The following is a 25,327-nucleotide window of genomic DNA, read 5'->3' as shown; positions in this document are numbered from 1 at the left end:
TCCCTCCTTTTCTACCCTTCCAACGGCTCTCAAAGAGGCGACAGAACTACCCCCGGGAGGTCTTTGTGGGAACCTCTCCAGACAACACTGCCTGGCTTTGTCTTCTTCCAGCCTCCTTCTCTCCCCGCCCCACAACTGTGGGGAGGGGGAGAAGAAAAAGGACCAGCGGTTATATAAAAGGTTGGCGTTGTGAAGCTCCCCCACCCCGCCCCAGACACCATGGACTTGCTAGGGAATGTTCTTCCCAAGCCAAGAACATGCTACGGCGAGGGTGGCCAAACTGAGGCTCGGGGGCCACGTGTGACTCTTTCACATATATTGTGCGGCTCTTGAAGGCCCCACCATCCTGTCAGCCAGTTTGGCCACCCCTGTTTCTCTCTTTAAATCACTTCTCCGGAACAGAAGTTTGGAGAGTGCATTTAAAATTAAAGTTGCTTTCTTTCTACCTCACCTTCCCCCCATCTTCCTTCCTTCCACATCTGAAATTCATGTCTTACAGCTCTCAAACATTTGATGTTTATTCTGTGTGGCTCTTACATTAAGCAAGTTTGGCCACCCCTGCACTACACCGATGCCCAGTTGGGATCTCCCCACTTTCAGGTTCAGCAAACATCGGGAACCTGATCATGTGAAGGGCGCCTTTCCCCACCAAAGATATCGCAGGCGGTGGCTCAGATTCAAAAGACAAGCAAATTAGTGTCCTGGGGTTACATTTTCAAACAGCGCTGCGAAACACGGCTCCAAGTTGCTAGCCCTCAATACGTTTGAAGCCAAATCTGTCTACACTTGGGAAAGACAAATATACCTTAAAAGTAGCATTGTCAACTTCCAGGTGGCACCTGGAGATCTTCTGCTATTAACAGTGGATCTCCAGGCAGCCCAGATCAATTCCTCTGGAAAAAAATGGCCGCTTTAGGGGGTGGGCTCTGAAGAATGATACCCTGCTGCAGGCCCTCCCCAGGCTCCGCCCCCCCCAACCTCCAGGTATTTCCCAACCCAGAGCTGGCAACCCTACTGAAAAGATGAGGAGAAGCTCTGCTTCTCACCCTCAGCTGCCAAACGGGTTGCCAACTTTGGGTTAGGAAACTCCTGGAGATTTGGGGATGAAACCTAGGGAGGGGAGGGACCTCAGTGGGATATAATGCAATTAAGACTCCACCATCCAAAGGAGCTGTTTTCTCCAGGGGAAGTAATCTCTGAAGGCTGGAGATCAGCTGTAATTCCAGGAGATCTCCTGGCCATAATTTTTAATTTATAATGTAAGTAATGTGATTGTTTTGCTTTTACCAGTTGTGAGTCACCCTGAGCCTGCTCCGGTGGGGAGGGCAGGAAATAAACCCAATAAACCTAAACCCCTGGAGGCTGGCCGCCCTAGCTGAGAATCAAAAATAGCATGACTTTCCCTTCCCCACAAATTTGGGGCAGGTTTCCTGTTTCTTTTTTGGCTTGCCCTCCCTGACACCTAACCCATCTGTGTCTGAGCTTTGCTTTCAGCTTCATCCCTCGGTCCACTGGTTTGGGGGGTTGGGGGTACTCCATACCCCTCACCTCCAGGCCCAAACGTGGTGTGGCACCGGGGCCCACCCCTGAAACTTTGAATCTGGAAGCTGCCTCCAGTAGAGGCGAGTTCTCTTCCTCAGCAGACACAGGCACTGACCAATCAGTGCTGTTCGCAGCTAGGTGGCTCTCAATTAACAGCAGCCCCACTCCAAGCCCTAGTCTCAAAAGGAAACTTGTACATAGATGGGGCAACGTTTCCACAACTTCCTGCTAATATTATTCCAGCCTCCTCCTTTCAGCTTGCAAATGCCTAGAGGGTCACAATAAAAGACAGCCAACTGATTTTGAGAAGAAAAAAATTCCCTGCCTGGTCGCCTGGAGCTAATCCGTGCATGCCACAGGTGATTAGGGAAAACAAATATTTAAGCGCTCTCCTCCGAACCAGAAGCGCTCAGATTGCCTTCCACTTCGAGCACCAGTGAAAGGCCAATGTTAACAAGACCCAGGTGGGGCAAAACCACAAGAAAGATGAACCTCTGGCAGGAACACCTGAGCACAGGGGTGGCCAAACTGTGGCTTGGGAGACACATGCGGCTTTCTCACACATATTGTGTGGCTCTTGAAGCCCCCACTGCCCTGTCAGCTGGCTTGGAGAAGGCATTTGTCTCTTTAAATCACTTCTCCAAACCAAGCCAGCCAGCAACTTGGAGAATGGATTTAAAGTTAAAGTTGCTTTCTTTCCATCTCTCCCTCTCTCCTCCCATCTATTTGTCTGCCTTCCTTCCTACATGCGATGTTCACAGGCTTCAGATTCAGCAGGAGCTCACAAGAGCACAGCTCCTGAACCTTTCTGAGAGTTCGCCTTCTTCCTCCCCTACCTTGTCTATTGAATACTAGGTGCAGCTGCATAACAATCCCTGGATTAGGAGAGCAGCCAGCCAGCCAGCCACCAGGGGCTTTGCCACGCCCCCCCCCCCCCCGCAGCCCTCCTTAACCCCTAGAGAATCCTACACCAATCTTTCTCCACTTCTTATGTGATTTTGGGCAGTGGGTGTCTTGCTAGCCTTTTGACTGGGGCAGGGGCGGCACAGGAGAGCCCCAGGCAAGAGAGGCCTGCTTGGGTTGGCTTGGGTTGCCCAGGGCTCTCCTTTCTTACATAGGGTTGCTTTTGGCTAGAAGGCGGGGTGGCATATGCTAATGAGTAATGTAATAAGCCTGCCAACAAAAGTCTGTATAGTCAAAGTGATGGTATTCCCAGTAGTAATGTATGGCTGTGAGAGTTGGACCATAAGGAAGGCTGAGCGCAGAAGAATAGATGCTTTTGAGCTGCGGTGCTGGAGAAGACTCTTGAGAGTCCCTTGGACTGCAAGAAGATCCAATCAGTCAGTCCTGAGGGAAATCAACCCTGACCGTTCCCTGGAAGGTCAGATGCTGAAGCTCAAATCCTTTGGCCACCCAATGGAAAGGGAGCACTCACTGGAAAAGACCCTGATGCTGGGAAAGACAGAAGGCAAAAGAAGAAGGGGACGGAAAAGATGAGATGGCTGGACAGCGTTACTGAGGTAACAGACACGAATCTGAGCAGGCTTTGGAGGATAGTGGAAGACAGAAGGGGCCTGGCGTGACTTTGTTCGTGGGGTCGCAGAGTCGGACTTGACTGCGCGAATGAACATCAACAACGTCATGAGCTCCACCACCTATTTTTCTACAAAACCACCCCTGGATGTTCACAGCTTGTGGCTCTCAAACATCTGACATTTATTCTATGTGGCTCTTACATTAAGCAAGTTTGGCCACCCCTGCTCTAGCAGGACATATCACAATCGGTGTTTGAGATCTGAAGCCCCCCCCTCCCCCCGCCCAAAAGAAAGTCTTCCTTGCAGCAAGGCATTGGGCCACTCCCAGATTCCGGAAGCAAAAGAGGCTACGCACGGGGACAGTTCCTAGAACCGGTTTTAGAGGAAGAGACGCTCACAAGGGACTCCCTTTGCAGAAGGAGGTAGATCCTCCCCCTCACACCATACACGTTTCACAATGACTCCCAGCCTACCGAAGGAAAAGTTTTCAATGCTCATGGAGTTATAGTTAGACATTTGGAAGTGGGCCATTTAAGATCAACTTCTGAGACAGGAAGTCCACACAGCAGTGGGAGTCACGGAGGAAAAGGTCTGCATTCACAACAGGATGAGTTCCTTAGATGCTCTGATAGGTGACACTCTGTAAGCCTTGAGCCTTTCGCTGAGAGGGAAGGGCTGGAGGGAAGTGGTTTAGCATGGAGATAAATGCATGACGAAAGTCAAAGACTGCTACAATCCTCAACCTCCATGTACAGTAGTAGTCTATCCCCATAAACACTACTAAGAAAAATTCCATTTGAAGCAGGGTTACACAAATTCAAGAGCCCCGTGGTGCAGAGTGTTAAAGCTGCAGTACTGCAATCCTAAACTCTCCTCACGACCTGAATTCGATCCCTGCAGGAAGGTGGGTTTTCAGGTAGCCGGCTCCAGGTTGACTCAGCCTTCCATCCTTCCGAGGTCGGCAAAATGAGTACCCAGTTTGCTGGGGGGAAAGTGTAGATGACTGGGGAAGGCAATGGCAAACCACCCCGTAAAAAGTCTGCCATGAAAACGTTGTGAAAGCAACCTCACCCCAGAGTCGGAAACGGCTGGTGCTTGCACAGGGGACCTTTCCTCCTTTTTTCCTACACAAATTCAAACCAAAATTAAAAACAGGCCTCTAATACATTATGAATTGCCCTGAGGCACAGAGTGGTAACGCTGCAGTACTGCAGTCCTAAGCTCTGCTCATGGCCTGAGTTCGATCCCGGCGGAAGCTAGGTTCAGGTAGTCGGCTCCAGGTTGATTCAACCTTCCATCCTTCTGAGGTTGGTAAAATGAGTATCCAGCTTGCTGGGGGGAAAGTGTTGATGACTGGGGAAGGCAACGGCAAACCACCCCGTAAAAAAGTCTGCCGTGAAAACGTTGTGAAAGCAACGTCACCTCAGAGTCAGAAACGACTGGTGCTTGCACAGGGGACTACCTTTACCTTTTTAAACACATTATGAAAGATTAAAAACAAAGACTTACAATTGGGCTTTTTTTGTAGCAGGAACTCCTTTGCATATTGGGCCACACATCCCTGATGTAGCCAATCCTCCCAGAGCTTAACAATAGGGCCTGTACTAAGAGCCCTGTAAACTCTTGGAGGATTGGCTACATTGGGAGCGTGGCCTAATATGCAAAGGAGTTCCTGCTACAAAAAAGCCCTACTTATAACAAATCAAAAACAGGTGAGCAACTCCCTCAACACAAGCCTCAGAAAACAAGTATACCTTCATCTAGCACCAGATGCTCAAGCATGTGGGAAGCAACTGTGGAGGAGAATGTTTGACAGCTGGGGTGCCACAACGGAAAAGGCACTGCTTCTGGTAATGATCCACTTCAACCTAGGTTACGGCTGGCATATGTGGGGAGATTTAAGCCTCTCTACATGTTTTATTTTTGATTTCAGATTTTTATGCAAACCTGGGGAGTCTCCTACATTTAAAGAAAAATTTGTTTAGCACCTGTGTGACCCCAATCTGTGGACTGCTCCCATTAGACTATCAGTCACACTTTTATACGAAGACTGTAGATTTATATCCCACCCTTCCCTCTGAATCAGAGTCTCAGCAGTTTACAATCTTCTCTCCCCCCACCCCCCACAACAGACATCCTATTGGTCTCCATAGGGAATAATGGAGTGCCCAGCAGACATTTCCCCCTCCTGCTTTCTGATGATTCTGAAGCGGGGGGGGGGGGCGCCCTCCAAACCAGGAGAATCCTCTGTCTGCACCTGGAGATTGGCAACTCTTAACAGAAGAGCACAGAACTAGGGATCTGACCTTTGAAACAAAGTCACAGATGTTCCAGCCAGAAGGCATCTAAAGTCTGCTCCTAAAATAAAAAGGTAAAGGTCGTCCCCTGTGCAACCACCAGTCGTTTCCGATTCTGGGATGACATTGCATCACGTTTTCACGGCAGACTTTTTTTTTTTTACAGGGTGGTTTGCCATTGCCTTCCCCAGTCGTGTACACTCCGCCCCCCCACAAGCAAGCTGAGTACTCATTTTACCGACCTCGGAAGGATGGAAGGCTGAGTCAACCTTGAGCGGGCTACCTGAACCCAGCTTCCATAGGGATCGAACTCAGGTTGCGAGCAGAGCTTGGACTGCAGTACTGCAGCTTTACCACTCTGCACCACAAGGCTGTGCTTCTAAAATAAGCTTATTTTCTTCCATGTCTCTTCCAGGTGACCAAGCAAAGAAGCTTCCATTAACAGGAAGTGTTCTTCCATTCAGAGTACTGACGTGGAACAAACAAACCTAGCCATGTACTGGTTGAAGAGCTTGACCCATGTTTATGGGCTCGTAAGTTGCGGGAGAATTTAGCTCTGCCCATTTTTAAGTGGCTGCTTTCAGGCATATTAAAAGCAGAATCCCTGAGTAAGAAGTCGGGCCTCAGAGGCAAGCTGAACAACACTGTGATAAAGAATATACCTTAAAACCAGGGTCCCCATCACAGTGCCTGTGGGTACCCATCCATACCTTTCCTGGAGTCCACAAGTATTTTTTAGGAAACGGGTGGGTCCGAATGCGGCTCTTACCTCAGCACGGCTTCTGAGAGGCCGCTGGAGATATGACTGACCTTGCAGATTAAAATAACTGTTGTTTCAGTGCAGCTGCCACAACAGTTTGGGGTTCTAGGCTCTCAAGCTCCTGGGTTTTTCCCCCAGCATATTTTCAAAAATTATTTCTTTACTCTGGCACTTTAACATTTCCTTGTGTGTGGCTCCGCCTTCTCCAGCAGCACGCTACAACTGTCTCCGCCTCCTGTGGCAGCCATTTTGTGGCTGTGCTCACCCACCCAGAATTCCAGGGGTGCCAGGTGACTCAAAAAGGTTGGGGACCCCACCTTAGAGTGTCAAAACTGGCATGGAAGACTAGATTGAATCTCAGTTTATGGGCTGGCGGAACTGTGGCTCAGGAGCCATATATCTTTCATACGTATTCTGTGGCTCTCAAAGCCCCCAACGCCCTGTTGGCCAGCTTGGAGAAGGCATTAGTCTTCAAATCACTTCTCCAAGCCAAGCCAGTCAGTAGACTGGAGAATGCATTTAAAGTTTGCTTTTTTCCACCTCTCCCTCCCTATCTGGCCTTCCTTCCTTGCCTTGCGGCTCTCAAACATCTGACGTTCATGTCTTGTGGCTCTCAAACATCTGACGTTTATTCTATGTGGCTTTTACGTTAAACAAGTTTGCTACCCCTGTTTACCTAGTCCTTAAGGATTCAGCAACTGGGCAGTAACTGCGATGATACCAGTTCCATTATTAGAACAGAACCAGAACCACCTTGGGCCAAGAGGAAAGGCGGATTTAAAAAAAAAAGTTTAAATAAACAGGCTTTCCAGACACTGGAGGACAGCACCTTAGTAACTCCACCCTCAGTAGAAGGAGGACTTATGTGAAGTGTATGCCCCTCTGCCCTGACCTGAAGAGCCTGAGATAGTCCAATCTTGCCAAATCTCAGAAGCCAAGCAGGGTCAGCCCAAGGATGGGAGTCAGTACTTGGATAGGAGGCCACCAAGGACATCCAGGGTTGCTGTGCGGTCTCATTTGGAGTACTGTGTGCAGTTCTGGTCGCCGCACCTCAAAAAGGATATTATAGCATTGGAGAAAGTCCAGAAAAGGGCAACTAGAATGATTAAAGGGCTGGAGCACTTTGCCTATGAAGAAAGGTTGAAACGCTTGGGACTCTTTAGCTTGGAGAAACGTCGACTGCGGGGTGACATGATAGAGGTTTACAAGATAATGCATGGGATGGAGAAAGTAGAGAAAGGTACTTTTCTCCCTTTCTCACAATACAAGAACCCGTGGGCATTCGATGAAATTGCTGAGCAGTCAGGTTAAAACGGATAAAAAGAAGTACTTCTTCACCCAAAGGGTGATTAACATGTGGAATTCACTGCCACAGGAGGTGGTGGCGGCCACAAGCATAGCCACCTTCAAGAGGGGTTTAGACAAAAATATGGAACAGAGGTTCATTAGTGGCTATTAGCCACAGTGTGTGTGTGTATATATAAAAAAATTTTGGCCACTGTGTGACACAGAGTGTTGGACTGGATGGGCCATTGGCCTGATCCAACATGGCTTCTCTTATGTTCTTATGGCCACTGTGTGACAAAGAGTGTTGGACTGGATGGGCCACTGGCCTGAGCCAACATGGCTTCTCTTCTGTTCTTATGGCCACTGTGTGACACAGAGTGTTGGACTGGATGGGCCATTGGCCTGATCCAACATGGCTTCTCTTATGTTCTTATGACAGGCAATGGCAAACCACCACTGCTTGCCTCTCACCTTGCAAACCGCATTCGGTCATCATAACTTCACAGCATTAAAAAAAAAATGTTTTGCCAATTCATAGGTGCCAAGTTAGCTTTTCTTGGGTCAGAAGTTATGCCACCATGAACCAAGCTCTACACCAGAGGTGGCCAAACTTGCTTAACAGAAGAGTCAAATGTTTGAGAGCAGCAAGACAGGGAGGGAGGAGGGAGGGAGAGGTGGAAGAAAGCAACTTTAACTTTAAATGGATTCTTCAAGCCATTAACTGGCTTGGTTTGGCAAGTGATTTTAAGTGAGAAATGCCGTCTCCAAGCTGGCCAATGGGGTGGCAAGGGCTTTGAGAGCCACACAGTATGTGTGAAAGAGCCACGTGTGGCTCCCGAGCCCTGCTCTACACCAAGGGTATCAAACTTATTTGTTATGAGGGTTGGATCTGACATAAATTGGATGTTCTCGGGCCAGGCCATGTGTGCCATAAAATGTAATGCCATAAAATGTAATGGAAACTCGAGACAATGCCTGTGCTGTAGCCATCTCGAGTAGGTTGTTTAGGTGATGTTCAAGTGTGTGCCCGTAAGCTGCAAACCTACTTTGGATTTATTGACATTCATTACAGAAATCTCACAGTCAATGCTTTGAGCCTAAGACCCAGGGGAAAACACAAAATGGCTGGGCATTGCGAGCTTTTGTACATAAGCTGCTTTGTGTGCTGGTCCGCCAGTGTGGAGAAAATAGAGACTTTTCTCTGTAGCTCCTGTGTGATTCAGCAAGCCTGGCAAAGCAAGCTGTGATGCAGAAAGAAGCAAGAGAGAGACAGAAGGAAGCAGGTGACAGTGAGTTGCCCATGGGCCTGATAGGAGCCCTCTGGGGGCCTGATCTGGCCTTTGGGCTGCATGTTTGACACCCCTGCTCTACACCTTTCAAGGAAGAGAATGTACAGCACCTGGGTACATAAGCATACTCTACAACAGCGGTCCCCACCTTTTTGGCACCAGGAACCGGTTTTGTGAAAGACAGTTTTTCTATAGACAGGGGTGAGGGGTGGGAGAGAGATGGTTTCAGGATGATACAATTGTGCACTTTATTTCTATTAGTTTGGTGTGGTGGTTAAGTGTGCGGACTCTTATCTGGGAGAACCAGGTTTGATTCCTCACTCCTCCATTTGCAGCTGCTGGAATGGCCTTGGGTCAGCCATAGCTCTGGCAGAGCTGTCCTTGAAAGCGCAGCTTCTGGGAGAGCTCTCTCAGCCCCACCTACCTCACAGGGTGTCTGTTGTGAGGGAGGAAGGGACAGAAGATTGTGAGCTGCTCTGAGACTCTAAAACTCGGGGTGGAGTGCAGGATATAAATCCAATGGGTTCTTCTTACTACATTGTAATATATAACGAAATAATTATGCCACTCACAGCCCAGTTGCTAACAGGCCACAGATCGGGACCGGTCCACGGAGCGGAGGTTGGGGACCGCTGCTCTACAGGACAAAACCCAGCTGCTCTTCATGAAGCTTTAATCAGCTATGGCTTGTGCAGCCAGCACCACCGCCTGCTGGACCCTCATTTTCTGAAGTCCAGGGGGCCAAGTAGCCTGTTTGAAGAAGCCAAGATGTAGCTGGCCGTTTGGGTGCCTCGGGAGCCCTCACAGAAAGGCAAGAGGCTGCCTCCGCCAGATTCTTCTTCTTCTTCCCGTCCACGAGAGGAGAGAGATTCCTCCCAAGGCCCTTTGGGGAACATCTGGACGAAGCACAAAAGTGCAGCTGCTGCGATTTTTATTAGCCGTTATGCTTTTTACGGCGACCCACAATTCAGTGGCAATCAAAGCTGCCCGTAAAAATATCCTCCCAGCCTCTGATCTCCGCCTGCCTGCAGAGCTTGTTAATAGGTTGCTGGGGAGGGAAGCGAGAGAACAGGCCCCTTTTAATGTAAGGCTCCAGCAGTAAAGTCAGGCCAGGCCGGGGCCTGTTGCGGCCGATTCCAGAAGCTGCTTTTGAATTCGATACAAAGAGGCTGAGAGAGCAGGAGGAAGCAAAATGGGCTATGGAGGTGGTTGAAATGGCCGTCAAATCACAGCCAACCCACAGCAACTCCTCAATTTGGTGTAGCGGTTAAGTGCGCGGACTCTTATCTGGGAGAACCAGGTTTGATTCTCCACTCCTCTGCTTGCAGCTGCTGGAATGGCCTTGGGTTAGCCATAGCTCTCGCAGTTGTCCTTGAAAGGGTGATTAACACATGGAATTCACTGCCACAGGAGACGGCGGCGGCTACAAGCATAGACAGCTTCAAGAGGAGAGTGGAGAAACATATGGAGCAGAGGTCCATCAGTGGTTATTAGCCACAGCATACTGTTGGAACTCTATCTAGGGCAGTGATGATCTGTATTCTTGGTGCTTGTGGGGCACAGTGGGAGGGCTTCTAGTGTCCTGGCACCACTGGTGGGCCTCCTGATGGCACTTGGTTTTTTTTGGTCACTGTGTGACACAGAGTGTTGAACTGGATGGGCCATTGGCCTGATCCAACATGGCTTCTCTTATGTTCTTAGCTTCTGGGAGAGCTCTCTCAGCCCCACCCACCTCACAGGGTGTCTGTTGTGGGGGAGAAAAAGAAAGGAGATTGTGAGCTGCTCTGAGACTGTGAGATTTGGAGTGGAGGGCGGGATATAAATCCAATATTTTCTTCTCATGGGTTTCCAAGGCAACAGACACTGAGAGGTAGTTTGTCATTGCCTGCCTCCACATTGCTTCCTTTGTGGTCTCCTATCCAATACCAACTGCTTAGCTTCCAAGAGCCAACGAGGACCACAGGCTAGCCTGGGCCAACTCGGTCATGGAGGCAGGTTCTAAGGCAGTCCAAAAGAGCATCCGCAAAAGCCTTTTTGCCATCAAGTAACATCTGACTTATGGGGACCCCTGGTGGGGGTTTTAGGATAAGAGACAAAGGAGGTTTGCCATTCCCTGCCTCTCTGTAGCAACCCTGGTAGCAATCCTTGGTGGTCTCCCATCCAAAATACTGACCAGAGCTGACCCTGGTTAGCTTCTGAGATCTGACGAGATTGGGCTAGCCTGGGCAATACAGGGTGGGGCCCAAAAAGGTCTACCCCGCAAGAAAGGGCCTCGATTCTTTCCAGAGTGGCAGGGGAAATGGGGGCGGGGGAGGATTTGCTCCATTTCAAATTCTTCAGGATGGGGGATGAGGCTCTTGAAGGTCTGTTCATCTGGGGGCGTGGAGGTCACTGAATAGGCCACGCTGTGTCTTCTTCGACCTGGGGGTCAACCCTCGCCCTGAGAGCCCCCAGCGCCCCAATATTTGCCCATTTTAAAGTTTCTCTCTGAAGAGATGACAGTGTTCACCCCACTCCACAAACAACTGCATGGCGGCCATGTTCTCAGCATAGGATGGCGCTTTCAGAAGATTCTATGGGGGAAACACACCAATTCCTGCCTTTGCAGTGGCTTCCCCACTTCTAGCAATTCTACAGTTCTAATCTGCACACTTAACGTAATGCATCGGAGGGTGTGTTCACACTACATGAAATCATGTGTTTTGCCTGTAGATTTTTGCTATTCTTATACAGTAAAAATCCACCTGCAAAACACGTTATTTAACATAGTGTGAACACACCTGGAATAACAGAAACAGAGCCTTAAGGGGCAACTGGCACTATCCTGGGCAAGCAAGAAAGGCCCATGAGAACTGAGCATTTGCTTATCTTCCCCTGCCCTCCCTCTAATTCACAGAAACAGCACTGCTGTCAGAAGGCCATCGAGCCTCTGCTTAAAACCCCCCAAAGAAGAAGAGCCCATCACCTCCCGAGGAAGCCTGTCCCACCGAGGAACCACTTCCTAAAAGTAAAATCCTCACTGAGGACTAGGAACAAAGCAACGCTGTCTTCCGTCTGTGGACCAGGCCCATTACAAGCCTGAGTGAGATCTAGATGTACTGCTTAAGAGAGCAGAGTAAAAGAAGGTGCAAAACCCAGAATTTCCCGCTAAGTTAATAGCAACGAAGCAGAGAAATCCAGTTGCCTCCACCTATTAAGCCTACTTGCCAGCTCTTGAGACTTGCTAGCCTCACTAGGGTTGCTGCTCCAGTTCGTTTGGTGTAGTGATTAAGTGCGCAGACTCTTATCTGAGAGACCCGGGTTTGATTCCCAAACTCCTCCTCCACAAGCAGCTGCTGGAGTGATCTTGGGTCAGTCACGACTCTGTCAGAGCTGTTCTCTCAAGAGCAGTTCTTGAAGAGCTCTCTCAGCCCCACCTCTGTCTCAGGGTGTCTGCTGTAGGCAGGCCTGGTTCTAGGGCCTTGGGTTTCCTAGGCCGGCATCTGCCCCATGCCCCCAAGCCTGCCCTGCTGCTGCACCCCAACCTGCAGGGAGGGTGAGCACAGCGGTGCAGCAGAGGTCTGGGCAGGCCCCTGTGCAGTGCGGTCTTGGAGAGCCTCGGGTAGACCCGAGAAGGCTGAGCAGGGGCTGCGGAGGGGAGCGTTCTCCTCTGAGCTCGGCTAAGAGAAGCCATGCCGATGCCCTGCCCAACTGCTTTCGCCTTTAAGGCAACAGCAGCCGGGCGGGGCACTTCTCCTCTGAGCTTGGCTTCCCTTGTGAGGGAAGCTGGGGTCGTTGGAGAGCACGTAGCCATGAGCTGTCCCAGTGCTCTCAGCTTCCCAGGTTTGCAGCCCAGGAAGCAGAGAGCGGCAGGGCGGGGGGAGGGGTGCCCAACAGTGCACACGTAGGCGAGGTGGCGCCCTAGGCGGCCACCTACCTCGCCTACTCCCATGTGCCAGCCATGGCTGTGGGGAGGGGAAAGGAAAGGAGACTGTAAGCTAAGTATAAATTGGGGTATAAATCCAATCTTCTTCTTTGGCCTGCCAACAGAGTGTCAGATGACTCCAAGACTCTTAGGTACCTGGCAACACTGCCGGGGGGGGGGGGGAATGCCCGCCCTGGGCTCACAAGCCAAGCCATTTGACCCTCCTCCTTCCACCTCAATGGAACTCCCGATTCTGGCAAGATCCATGGGCAGGGCTAACCCAGTTAATGTTCACCAGGCCACAGATAAAAGGCAAGTTAATGTGTATCCTGCTTTACAGCTCAAAAAAATGCCAACAGTGATTGTTTTGTTGGTAACTCTTGGCAACAGAGCCTAACGGCATCACAAGCTGAGGCCAAGCAGATATTTGAATTTGTTACAATGGACAAGTCTTTATCAGCCTCAGTTATGCCACCTGAGAAATGGACCGTTAGCACGCTAAAGGATGCTTCCAAGACCTCTATGCAAAGAAGGCATATGTCTACCGTTTTGTGTGTGTGTGTGAATGTGTCAAGTGCCATTAAGTGGCTTCCAATTTATGGTGACCCTATTAATTTTCAGGGTTGGCCAACGGTAGCTCTCCAGATGTTTTTTGCCGACAACTCCCATCAGTCCCAGCCAGCATGGCTGATGGCTGGGGTTGAAGGGAGTTGTAGGCAAAAAACATCTGGAGAGCTACCGTTGGCCATCCCTGAATTAAATGAATGAGCTCCATCGTGCAGAGCGGTAAAGCTGCAGTACTGCAGTCCTAAGCTCTGCTCACGACCTGAGTTTGATCTTGGCGGAAGTCGGGTTCAGGTAGCCGGCTCGAGGTTGACTCAGCCTTCCATCATTCCGAGGCTGGTGAAATGAGTCCCCAGCTTACTGGGGGGAAAGTGTAGACGACTGGGGGAGGCAATGGCAAACCACCCTGTAAAAAGACTGCCGTGAAAATGTTGTGAAAGCAACGTCACCCCAGAGTTGGAAACGACTGATGCTTGCACAGGGCCCTACCTTTACCTATCAGTTAATGACCCCCCAAATGTCCCTATCATTAACAACCTTGCTCAGGTCTAGCAAACTGAGGGTAGTGCCTTTCTTTATGGAGACAATCTATCTCACGTTGGGTCCTCCTTTCTCTTTCCTCTTCAGCTTTCCTTAGCGTTATTGTCTTTTCCAGCAACTCTTGTTTTTGCATAATGTGACCAATGTTCGTTAAGTCTCAGTTTTGTCATTTTAATCATTTTTAACTCCAAGAGAGAGATCAGGCTTGATTTTATCTAGAACCCACTAATTCAGGGGTGTCAAACATGTGGCCTGGGGGCCAAAACAGGCCCCCGAGCAACTGGCTGGCATCTGCTTCCTTCTCCCTCTCTCTTGCTTCCTTCTGCATCACAGCTTGCTCAATTGCACTGGAGCTACAGAGCAAAGCCTCTATTTTCTCCTTTGGCTGAGGCTCCTCCCTTGGGGAGGAAGGGTGGGGAGAAAGAGCTTGCTTTGCCAGGGGGCCTTGCTACCTCGACCCACCTCTGTGGCCCAGAAGACCAGCAATGTGTGTGGGTGGCAGAGACCCACACAGATGCCACTGGAACACCAAGTCAGAATTTTATGAAGGCCCAGGCTAAGTGCAGGACAAGTGTGGCCAAACTGTGGCTCAGGAACCATGTGTGGCTCTTTCACACATTGTGTGGCTCTTGAAGCCCTCACCACCCCACTGGCCGACTTGGAGAAGGCATTTGTCTCTTTAAATCACTTCACCAAGCCAAGCCAGCCAGGCGACTTGAGGAATGTATTTACAGTTGCTTTCTTTCCCTCTCCCCTCCCTCCAGAGAGCCAGTTTGGTGTAGTGGTTAAGTGCGCGGACTCTTATCTGGGAGAACCGGGTTGGATTCCCCACTCCTCCACTTGCACCTGCTGAAATGGCCTTGGGTCAGCCATAGCCCTGGCAGAGGTTGTCCTTGAAAGGGCAGCTGCTGTGAGAGCCCTCTCAGCCCCACCCACCTCACAGGGTGTCTGTTGTGGGGGAGGAAGGGAAAGGAGATGGTGAGCCGCTCTGAGACTCTTTGGAGGGGAGGGCGGGATATAAATCCAATATCTTCATCTACCTCACAGGGTGTCTGTTGTGGGGGAGGAAGATAAAGGAGATGGTGAGCCGCTCTGAGACTCTTCGGAGTGGAGGGCGGGATATAAATCCAATATCTTCTTCTTCTCCCCTGATCCGTTTTCCTCCCTCCCTCCCTGTCCTGTGGCTCTCAAACATCTGACATTTATTCTATGTGGCTCTTACATCAAGCAAGTTTGGCCACCCCTTTGCCAGGAGTTCCCAGCTAGGGTTGGGAAATAGCTGGAGATTTTGTTGGTGGAGGATGGTGGGGCTCAGGGAGCTAGAATGCCATACAATCTGCCCTCCAAAGCAGCCATTTCCTTCAGCAGAACTGATGTTGCGTCTGGAGGCCAACAGTTCTAGCAGGAGATCTCCAGGTGCCAACTCTCCTGGGGGCTGGCAACCCTAGTCCCCAGCGGTTTTAAAAACTCCATCGGCCGCTTGAAATTGACGTTTTAAAACCCGCCAGGAGATCTGTGCCTAGAGCTCTGCTCACTGTACCCGATTCCTCGTCTGATGAAGTGCGCTTGGAGCACACGAAAGCTTACGTTCTGAATAAAACTTTGTTGGTCTTAAAGGTGCAACTTGACTCCTGTTTTGTTCTACCGCTTCAGACCAACACGGCCGCCCACTTGGATATGTTTGATATCAAAACCACCCTCACCCCCGTTTAGCAGCTGAGTTATTCTGCCGCCTTTTAAAACTACTTATGGATTTCAAAGGTAAAAATCACTTGGAAATCCGCTGGCCCTCCTTGCTTCTCATCTGTGCTGCTTTTGCATACAGCAAGCTTTGAGGTTTCTTAAAAAACCCAGAACAGCAGCCTATAAACCACTTAGAAAAGACACACCCCTCCTTCCTCCAAGAAAACCGCAGATCTCCTAGTTCACATTACTGTCGGAACCACTCTGTTTTCAATCTGCCTCTCTCTGAAGGGTTCAGGACTACACAGCTGTGCCTCTCCCCTGACCCCAACCCCCTCTGCAAGGTAGGCAAGGCAGAAAGGGACAGGCCTGAAGCGACTCAGAGAGCTTTAAAGTGGGAGATTCAAACTCAGATCCTTGGAGTCAAGGCTCTAATATAAGGTGTCAAACATGTGGTCCAGGGGCCGGATCAGGCCCACAAGCAAATCAAAAGTAGGTTTACAATTTACAGAGACACACCTGAACAGCATACCCAAGATTGCTACAGCACAGACATTGCCTCCAGTTTTTGATGCAATAATTCAGAACAAGAGGTGTCAGTTATCAGAGACTGTTAAATAAACACAATATTGCAAGAGTGCTAATGTTTTAAAGCATGTTTTATTTTAAGTTTTTAAAAAAATCTTGAATTGTGTTTGTCTGTGTCGGTTACCTGGCATTACATTTCATCACACACATGGCCCGGCAAGTTCTCATTTATGTCATATCTGGCCCTCACAACAAACAGCTCTGCTCTAATATTTTTCCTTTTCAAGAGATTACACAACAACTCAGGATGGGGCAAGTTAAAAATATACATTTGCTTTTTGTTTTTGTGAAAAAGCTTTCAGGATTACAGGCAGCTCTTCAGCGGCAGCTTCCAAGTCACCCACGGCCCTGAAGAGAAGTGGGGCAGAGCCCACACTCTAGCACAAGGGTCAAAGCAACCTGGCATGCAAGGCCTTTATTAGGTGGTTATTTTTATGGGCGCAACCGATTTCAGGGAGGTGGGCGAGGCGGGGGCTGCCTGCGTGTCCCAGCAGTCAGAGGCAGAAGATGATCCTGGCCCAGTTCCCAAAAAGCTGCTACATTTTTTCCCTTTTAAGTGCAAGGGGAGTAAAAGAACAAGAGTTTTTAGAGGGTGAAGTCGTCATTCTTCCCTTCACACAGTTTTCTAACCGCAATGACGGTTTGCCAAAAGACGTGGGGGGGGGGGTGGGGAGAGCGGGGAGATGAGGAAGATGCGATGTGGAAGGCCGCCAAAGCCAGAAGCAAGGGGGAAAAAAGAAGTTATTTCTTGATTTACACACGCTATTGTTTTTAGCAACCCGACCTGTTCTTTGCGATAATTGCCTGAGAACTACTTGGCTCCACCAAGAGACTGTCAAGTCCAGAACTCTGTTCTCAACGGCAGCACACGGACTCCAGGGAGGGTCACCGGCCAGGCACGAAGGCAGCCAACTTCCTGTCTTCGTGCCTGCATCAAACACTCTGCAGCATGGTGCTCCCGAACATGGAAGTTCCATTGAGTTAACTGTCACTACAAAAAGGTGGCCAAGCTGGGGAAAGGAGTTTGCCCAGATCAGGGGTGTCAAACTCATTTGTTATGAGGGACGGATCTGACATAAATGAAACCTTGTAGGGTCGGCCATTTTTGTCCGGGCCATGTGCGTACCTATTCAAGATTAGGTAGCAGAGATATAAACTTTACAAAGGATGCAAACACAATTAAAGGGGTTTAAAAAAAAAAACTTAAAACATTAGCACTCATTGATCTTAATTTACAGGTGTTTTCTTTGTATTTCTCCCATGGGATCCAGGGAACTGGGCAAATGAAGCTCTGGATCTTTCCTTCCTTCCCCAGGGGACCAGGCGGGGGAGGCACCTCAGCCAATAGAAGGAAGAGAGGCTTGACACAGTAGCTGTGCTGTGCGATTGAGAGTGCCTGGCAAAGCAAGCTCTGCCTTCCCCCCTTCCTCTCTAATAAAGGAGCCTCAGCCAATGGAGAAAACATAGGCTTTGCTCTGTAGCTCCTGCGCAACTGAGCAAGCCTGGCAAAGCAAGTTGTGATGCAGAAAGAAGTAAGAGAGAGGGAGAAGGAAGCAGACAGCCAGTTGCTCGGGGGGGGGGGGGGGGGCTGATAGGAGCCCTCTGGAGGCCTAATTCAGCCCCCAGGCTGCATGTTCGACACCCATGATCTAGATCTTTGGGCTGCCACCCAAAGCACGCAGGTAACGCACTTTCAATCATGTTGACCTGTTGCCAGAATCTGGTGCCAGGAAAAGGAAGCCAACAGAGCTGTTGCAGCTTGCTTAGGTACAAACCTATGATGTCACTGCACACACCTGCACTCTGACTATATGTGGCAAAAAGGATGTGCTGCATCTCCCATGGACCTCTAGAGAAGCAATTACTCAAGACCAGAAGGCAGAGAGACACAGAGATTGTCATAAACTGGGCAGATGGTATAGGCTACATGCCTATAAGCCAGGGGTGGCCAAACATGTGGCTCTTTCACATGTATTGTGTGGTTCTCAAAGCCCCAACTGCCCTGTCATCTAGCTTAGAAAAGGAATCTGTCTCTTTAAATCATTTCTCCAAGCCAGCAGGTTGATGAAAGCATTTAAAGTTGCTTTCTTTCCACCTCTCCCTCCCCCAATCCATTTTCTTTCCTTTTGTGGCTCTCAAACATCTGATGTTCATGTCTTGCTGCTCTCAAACATCTGACGTTCATTCTATGCGGCTCTTACTTCAAGCAAATTTGGCCACCCCTGCTATAAGCCCTATGCTCTTGGGAAGAGAACTCTGTACATGCTTAGAGCACTCCACCCTGAAAAGGCGCATTCTTCTACCTTCCACCCTTTGCAAAGTTACCGCTTCCTCCAGCCAAGATTGAGTGTATGGTTGGCATGTAAACACAACCTCCCAAACTCCACCTTGAGATGTAGATAAGGAAACAGTGACCAAAAACAGGAAGCACTCTGCCTCGCAGCGCCAGGCTACATTTTGAAGAGGTCTACTCTTGTAGAAATCAATCTGAAGTGACTCCATTCAGCCTGGCTGGCAACTCAAACCAACAGAACCCCAACTTCTCAGCAGTGCTGGGCTGCCAGAGCCCTGGCCAAAGGACCCAATTAAGTATTTTGCTTCAGTAAAAATGAAACCTTAAGGGTAGACGGTGTGGGGGCAGAGACCTTTGGCATACAACTACCCATCAAGCACCAGGCACAGAGATGACCTAATTCTGGGGTTAAATCAAGATGAGTAACCCAGGGATGCAACTTTAGCAGGAGCTCCTTCGCATCTTAGGCCACACACCCCTGATGTAGCCAGTCCTCCAAGAGCTTACAACAAAGAGCCTTGTAAGCTCTTGAAGGATTGGCTACAGCAGGGGGTGTGGCCTAATATGCAAAGGAGCTCCTGTTAGAATTCCACCCCTGTGAGTAGCCATGTTAACAGACTGACTATCAGTAGAGCAAGAATGCAGTAGCACCTTAAGACTAATAAAATTTGGGGCAGGGGATGAACTTAAATTAGCAGTAACTCACGAAAGCCAGAGGGGCCACCACTGCATGCCTAAATAAGACCCTGCATGCAGGAAGCCACTGTAAGAAGAAGATCCCACCTTCTACCTTGCAAGTAGGCTTTCCATGTGCCCCATTCCCATGGACCAAACACAGAACCGCATTCAGACTTGCAACCAGCCAGCCTGAGATTGTACAGACCAGAAAAGCCAGGTGCTCGGTTCCGCAGGAAGCGCTTCTACTGCAGCCACTCAATTGCAACCCCCATTTAGTAAGCAATATATTTACTTTGGAGCAGTGGCAGCTGATGGCGAGCAGGCGGCCCCGTAACACACTGTTTGCAAAGAGGGTGGAGGCAAAGACTCCCATCCAGTGGGGCTTTGCACCTACTTGCCGTGCATTAATCCGGACTACCTGGCTGTGCGCTTATCCGCAGCATGGCCCAGGCCCACCCGTGGACTTGTGCACGAAGTAGGAGGAGGAAAAGGCCTTCAGCCCAAACCGCAGAGCAATAGGAGCATCCAAGTGCTAATTCTGCAGCCATCTTCTCCATACTAGAGAAGTAATCCCAGAAGAGTAGAGATGTTAAGTTTGTCCTGTTAACCAGAAGGCTACCAGCAGGCCTCAGATTCAGGAGCTCCCAGGAGCACAGCTCCCCCTCCCCTCCCTTGTCCACTGAATAGGAGGTGCAGCAGCATAACAATCCCTGGATTAGGAGAGCAGGCAGCCAGCCAGCCAGCCACCAGGGGCTTTGCAACACCGGCAGCAGCCCTCATTGACTCCTGGAGAAGCCCGCACCACTCTTACTCCACTTCTTATACAATTTTAGGAGGAGGGTGGCTTGCTGGCCTTTTGACTGGGGTGGGGAAAGCCCAGGAGAGCCCCAAACAAACGAGGCTTGCTTGGGCTGGATCTCTCCTTTCTTGCATTGGGTTGCTTTTGGCTGGGGGAGGGGAGCATATGCTAATGATTTATGCTAATGAGCTCCACCACCTATTTTTCTACAAAACGACCCCCAGTATACCCTACAGAAGCAATTTAAGGTCAGAACTCGCATCAGGTGCAAGGGGTCCAGAAATTCTTCCCTTCAGTCTAGGGCAGGGGTAGCCAAATCTTTTTAACACAAGAGTCACAAAGAATAAAAGGAAGGAAGGAAGGAAGGAAGGAAGGAAGGAAGGAAGGAAGGAAGGAAGGAAGGAAGGAAGGAAGGAAGGAAGGAAGGAAGGAAGGAAGGAAGGAAGGAAGGAAGAAAGAAAGAAAGAAAGAAAGAAAGAAAGAAAGAAAGAAAGAAAGAAAGAAAGAAAGAAAGAAAGAAAGAAAGAAAGAAAGAAAGAAAGAAAGAAAGAAAGAAAGAAAGAAAGAAAGAAAGAAAGAAAGAAAGAAAGAAAGAAAGAAAGAAAGAAAGAAAGAAAGAAAAATAGATGGGGAGAGGTGGAATGAAAGCAACTTTTAACGTTAAATGCATTTTCCAAGCTGCTGGCTGGCTTGGAGAAGTGATTTAAAGAGACAAATGCCTTCTCCAAGCTAGCCAACGGGTGTTGGGTGTTTTGAGGGCCACACAATATGTGTGAAAGACACACACGTGGCTCCTGAGCCACAGTTTGGCCACCCCTGGTCTAGGGTTACCAATCAATCAAAGAGAGCAAGATCAAAGCATCCCACAGAAGTGGGACGCCTATTGCTTTTCATGTTCGGAATACTCTGTTCCTGTCCTTGCAGCAATCTCCGTAACACTCCTCCGTAAGGTGGGCTCCATACTGCAAATGGGCAGGGCCAAGGCTAGAAAGAAAGCAACCAAGACAGTTTTGCACCGTGCAGAGGTGAACTTTTGCATACCGGCTGAAGAGAGAACACTCCAGATAATTACAGCTTCCAAACGAGTGCACGGTAGACAGTTACAGCTGAAATCTGAAAGCCACTTTGCATGACTCAGCGGCAGATTCAAACCGAGACAAGGTATTATGCAAAGCTAAAGCATTTAGCAATTGCCCTGTTAGACACCCTTCCCCCACCAGGCAGCAGGCTGCCCCTTTGCCTCCTTGGCATCAGATATACTGCCCTAATCAAGAAAGCTTCATAGTTTGCCATAGTCAATGCCCAGGGCTAAACCTATACCCATGCCCAGTTATCAGGCCCAATTTAAGATACTGGCAGTGGCCATCATACACAAAGTCCTGCATGGTCCTGGGCCCTCATATCTGTAAGACCCCCTCTCCTCCATGTACTGCCGCGACAGCTTCACTTATCTGTGCAAGGACTTCTGCAGGTGCCAGTTTGGTGTAGTAGTTAAGTGTGTGGACTCTTATCTGGGAGAACCAGGTTTGATTTCCCACTTGCACCTGCTGGAACGGCCTTGGGTCAGCCATAGCTCTCGTAGGTGTTGTCCTTGAAAGCCTCACCCCTCACAGGGTGACTGTTGCGGGGGGGGGGGGGGAGAAGATAAAGGAGATTGTAAGCTGCCCTGAGTCTGATTCAGAGAGAAGGGCGGGGTATAAATCTGCAATTCTTCTTCTTCTTCAAATGAACAAAATCAACAGCTGCCCGTACAGGTGCCTTCTCTGTGGTGGCCCCCGTCATGTGGAACAACCAGCCTGAGAAGGCTGCCCCCTCCTGGCTTTCCATCAGCCATGCAAATCTGAATTACTCAAGAGGGCTTTTCTACACAGGCAATAAGTTGCACTGTGCGAAATGAGTCACAAAGTAATTTGGAAAAATTATTAGGGAGTGTGGTTTGTACGACTGCGTTCAGCTTGCCAAAACGAGGATCCTACTATGTAATTTCCACATCATTTAATGTGTGTAAAGACTTATGCTTTGTTTCAGTTCTGTTTTTAGATTTTTTTCGGTTGGTTCTACAACTCTAATTCTACTGTATTGCTCACTGAATGCCAATTGTATTGTCTCGTTCAGTGTCATCTGCCTTGAGTCCCAGTGAGAAAGTCAAACAATAAAACAAAAAATAAAATGTTTTCTAAATGACTTACAATTCCTACATTCTGTAGGAACCATTCTCGACACCTTCGCCACACTCTTGTGAGGTAGGCCCCTCACAGTTAATCCCCACATTTTACAGACAGGGACAGACCACCTATCTCTCAAGCGTCTGGGGCAACTTCTCAGCCCCGATGGGGGTCAGAAAAAGCTCTGCCCACCTGAACTTCCGCTCGCACTCTTAACCGCCACGCCAAGTCGGCCATCTCAACCACATCTTGTGGCCGCGAGTTCCATAAGCTCTCCCAGCCACAACCACAAATATTCACATTACCTCCTGCCCTAAAGCAATTTGCAGAATTGCAGCCGTTTCCAAGCCCTCTGGCTTTAGTCATCCGCTGACCAAAACAGCTCAGTCCTCTTTCCAGGGCCGGCTGTATCCCTAGGCAAACTAGGCAATTGCTTAGGGTGCCAGACTTCTGGGGGGCACTGAATTGGGTGCCCCCCCAGGTGACTCAGTGACATTATCAGGGCAGGGCACCAGACAGTCTAGGGCCCGTCCTGCCTCTCTCTCTCTGCAGTAGGAAGCAGAGCCAAAAAACATGTTTCTCCCCTTCCCCAGGTTTCGTCAGCTGCATTCCAGGCCCGCCAGAGATCAGCTGAGGACACGCCTCGGCTCTGTCTGCGAGAGACCCACATCCAGGAGAGGGGCAGCTTGGAAGTGGTTCCCCCCCACACTCGAACAGGCAGACAATTACTCATAAAGACTCCATCCATCACAAGGAGACAGCTATATACACACACACACACACACGTAGCACTGTCAGAGCAGTTTCTCCCCCACTGGTTCTTGTCTCATCAGGCTATTCTCAACACAGCCCCCCCTCCCTTTAAGTAGAGGCGGCTTACGCCAGTGAATACAGACACCAACCTAGCATCGGGTCACACCCCAAGACCAGTGTTCCCTCTAGGCTGAGTCAGTGTGAGCTAGCTCACCCTTTTTTTTTAGCTTCCAGCTCACACATTTTTGTCTCGGCTCAGGACAAACGGCCCCAGAGCGCAAAAATTCACGCAGAAGCTCACCCACTTTCACGCCACTCGCTCACAAAGCAGCATTTTCTTTTTTTGCTGACAAGACTCCACAGCTTAGAGGGAGTATTGCCCAGGGCAAGGGATTTCCACACAATTCTAGAGCTTGGGGAACTCCCTGCCCCAAAACCCCCTAGGTCAGCTGTATGAGGGACCCCATGAGTACACACATGGAAAAGCAACCTAACAGCAGAGAGCCTCAGGGCCGCAGCCAGGATTTTGTTTTGCGGGGGTGGGCTGGGAGGGCCACCCAGTTTGGCAGCCCAGGGCTCTCAAAACTGTAAGCTGCCTTGAGTTCCACAAGCTAACCCCCCTTCTTGCCTGGACAGTCACAGCAGCTCTGCTCCCCCCACCCTTTTCTTATGTGCCCCTCTCTCAGAGAGATAGAGACCTCTATCCCCCCCCCCCCCCGCCCCTTGCTCTACAAGAACATATGAAGCTGCCTTATACTGAATCAGACCTTTGGTCCATCAAAGTCAGTATTGTCTTCTCAGACTGGCAGCGGCTCTCCAGGGTCTCAAGCTGAGGTTTTTCACACCTATTTGCCTGGACCCTTTTTTGGAATGCCGGGGATTGAACCTGGGACCTTCTGCTTCCCAAGCAGATGCTCTACCACTGAGCCACCGTCCCTCCCCAAGGTTAGGGAAGGGGAGAGAAAAAAGCAAAAAGACCTGCAACGATGCTATTACTTGTTCAGAGTGGCGGTGAGCAAAGGGGACAGATTAGAGGTCCTCCAATGGAGGGGCCATATAGTTGGAGGGGGGGGGGTTGGAAGGATGGGCCTGGCCCCTCCCAGGCCCCACTGTAGCGACCTGGAGAGCCTCCACGTTTAGAGATGGTGTATCTTAGACTACGGCTTGCTTGGAGGAGCGAGTGCGAGAAGGGGCGGGAGGCGGCTTCGGGCAGGCTGAGGTCATCCGAGCAGCCATTGTGGGAAACCGGATGCCGGATCGAGCAGGCCCTCGTGTCTGACCCCGCGCTGTTCCCCGCCGGAAGACCCCCCTCCTCCCCTCCCCGCGACCACCCAAGAAGCTACCCGATAAAGAAGAGCTCGAAAGAAGACAAGAGTGTCGGGGAAGGGGGGCGGTTGGAAAAGCGTGGAGGAAGACTGCCTTGCTTAACACACACACACATACCCTCGATCCCCACGTGGGGCTGATGCACCGAAAGAAGCCCCCACCTACAAAAAAATTATTATAAAAGCACATAAAAGAAAAACCCTCCGGCGCTCCGCCGCCAACCCGCTCCAAAGGAACTTTTTGCAAAAGTTTTCCGAACACGTGCAAAAGCCGGTTGCATTCCGAAAGCGCAGCCGGCCCAAGGAGTCCAACACGGGGAAGGAAGGGAGGCCAGCCGGCAGGCAGCCCCTCCGCCGCCCCTCCCTCTGCTTACCTTCGCCTGAGACACCGCGAGGGCTGCTTCTCTCTAGCAACGCCGGGGCGCCCAAACAAGCAAGCGAGCTGCGTCTGGCGTCCCGCTCCACGCCCAAGGCTGGCCTTTTGAAGGCTGATGTCAGCGCTCCCGAGGGCGGGGAGAGCGAGGGCGCCGCTCCGAGGGGGCGGGGGAAAGCCCAGGGAGAGGCCTTAAAGGCGCAGGGGGCCCTGGCCGCGCCTCGCGGATGTCTCCAGCGCCTTCGCGCCTTGTACTCGCTTCGCCTTTAGGAGCTTGGGAATACAAATGCCCTGCTTGGAACAGGAGCGGCCAAACCTTAAGTAAGAGCCGCATGGAACAAATGTCTGATGTTTGAGAGCCGCCGGACATGATGATGATGATATTGGATTGCTATCCCGCCCTATACTCTGAAACTCAAGAGTCTCAGAGCGGTCACAATCTCCTTTACCTTCTCCCCACCCCCAGCAGATACCATGTGAGGTGGGTGGGTCTGAGAGAGCTCTTACAGCAGCTGCCCTTTCAAGGACAACTCCTACAAGACCTATGGCTGACCCAAGGCCATTCCGGCAGTTGCAAGTGGAGGAGTGGGGAATCAAACCGGGTTTTCTCAGATAAGAGTCCCTGCACTTAACCACTACACCAAACTGGCTCTATGACATGCACATCCAATGTTTCAGAGCTGCAGGAAGGAAGGAAGGAAAATAGATTGTGGGAGGGAAGGAAGGAGAGGTGGGAAGAAAGCAACTTTAACTTGGAGTGGCCATACCTGCTTAAGTAAGAGCAGCATAGAACAAATGTCCGATGTTTGAGAGCCGCCAGACATGCACATCCAGTGTTTCAGAGCTGCAAGACAGGAAGGAAGGGAAATAGATGCTGGGAAGGAGGGAGAGGTGGAAACAAAGCAACTTTAAATGCATTCCTTCCCCAAGACTCTGGCTGGCTTGGCTTGGA

General features: G+C 50.1%; 1 protein-coding gene across 1 annotated transcript in view; it reads right to left on the bottom strand.

The window, feature by feature from the left end:
* The window catches only part of TAGLN2 (transgelin 2), a 40,069-nt gene extending 15,583 nt beyond the window's left edge, over window positions 1-24,486 (bottom strand). Inside the window, exon 1 of the mRNA XM_060254999.1 lies at window positions 24,377-24,486. The gene's annotated coding sequence lies outside the window, so the exon portion shown is untranslated. The remainder of the gene's footprint in view (window positions 1-24,376) is intronic.
* Between the last annotated feature and the right edge of the window lie 841 nt (window positions 24,487-25,327).

This window comes from Heteronotia binoei, chromosome 1, assembly GCF_032191835.1.
Source record: "Heteronotia binoei isolate CCM8104 ecotype False Entrance Well chromosome 1, APGP_CSIRO_Hbin_v1, whole genome shotgun sequence".
In the NCBI taxonomy this organism is placed as follows: domain Eukaryota; kingdom Metazoa; phylum Chordata; class Lepidosauria; order Squamata; family Gekkonidae; genus Heteronotia; species Heteronotia binoei.
This window is presented reverse-complemented; position numbering and strand designations above follow the sequence as displayed.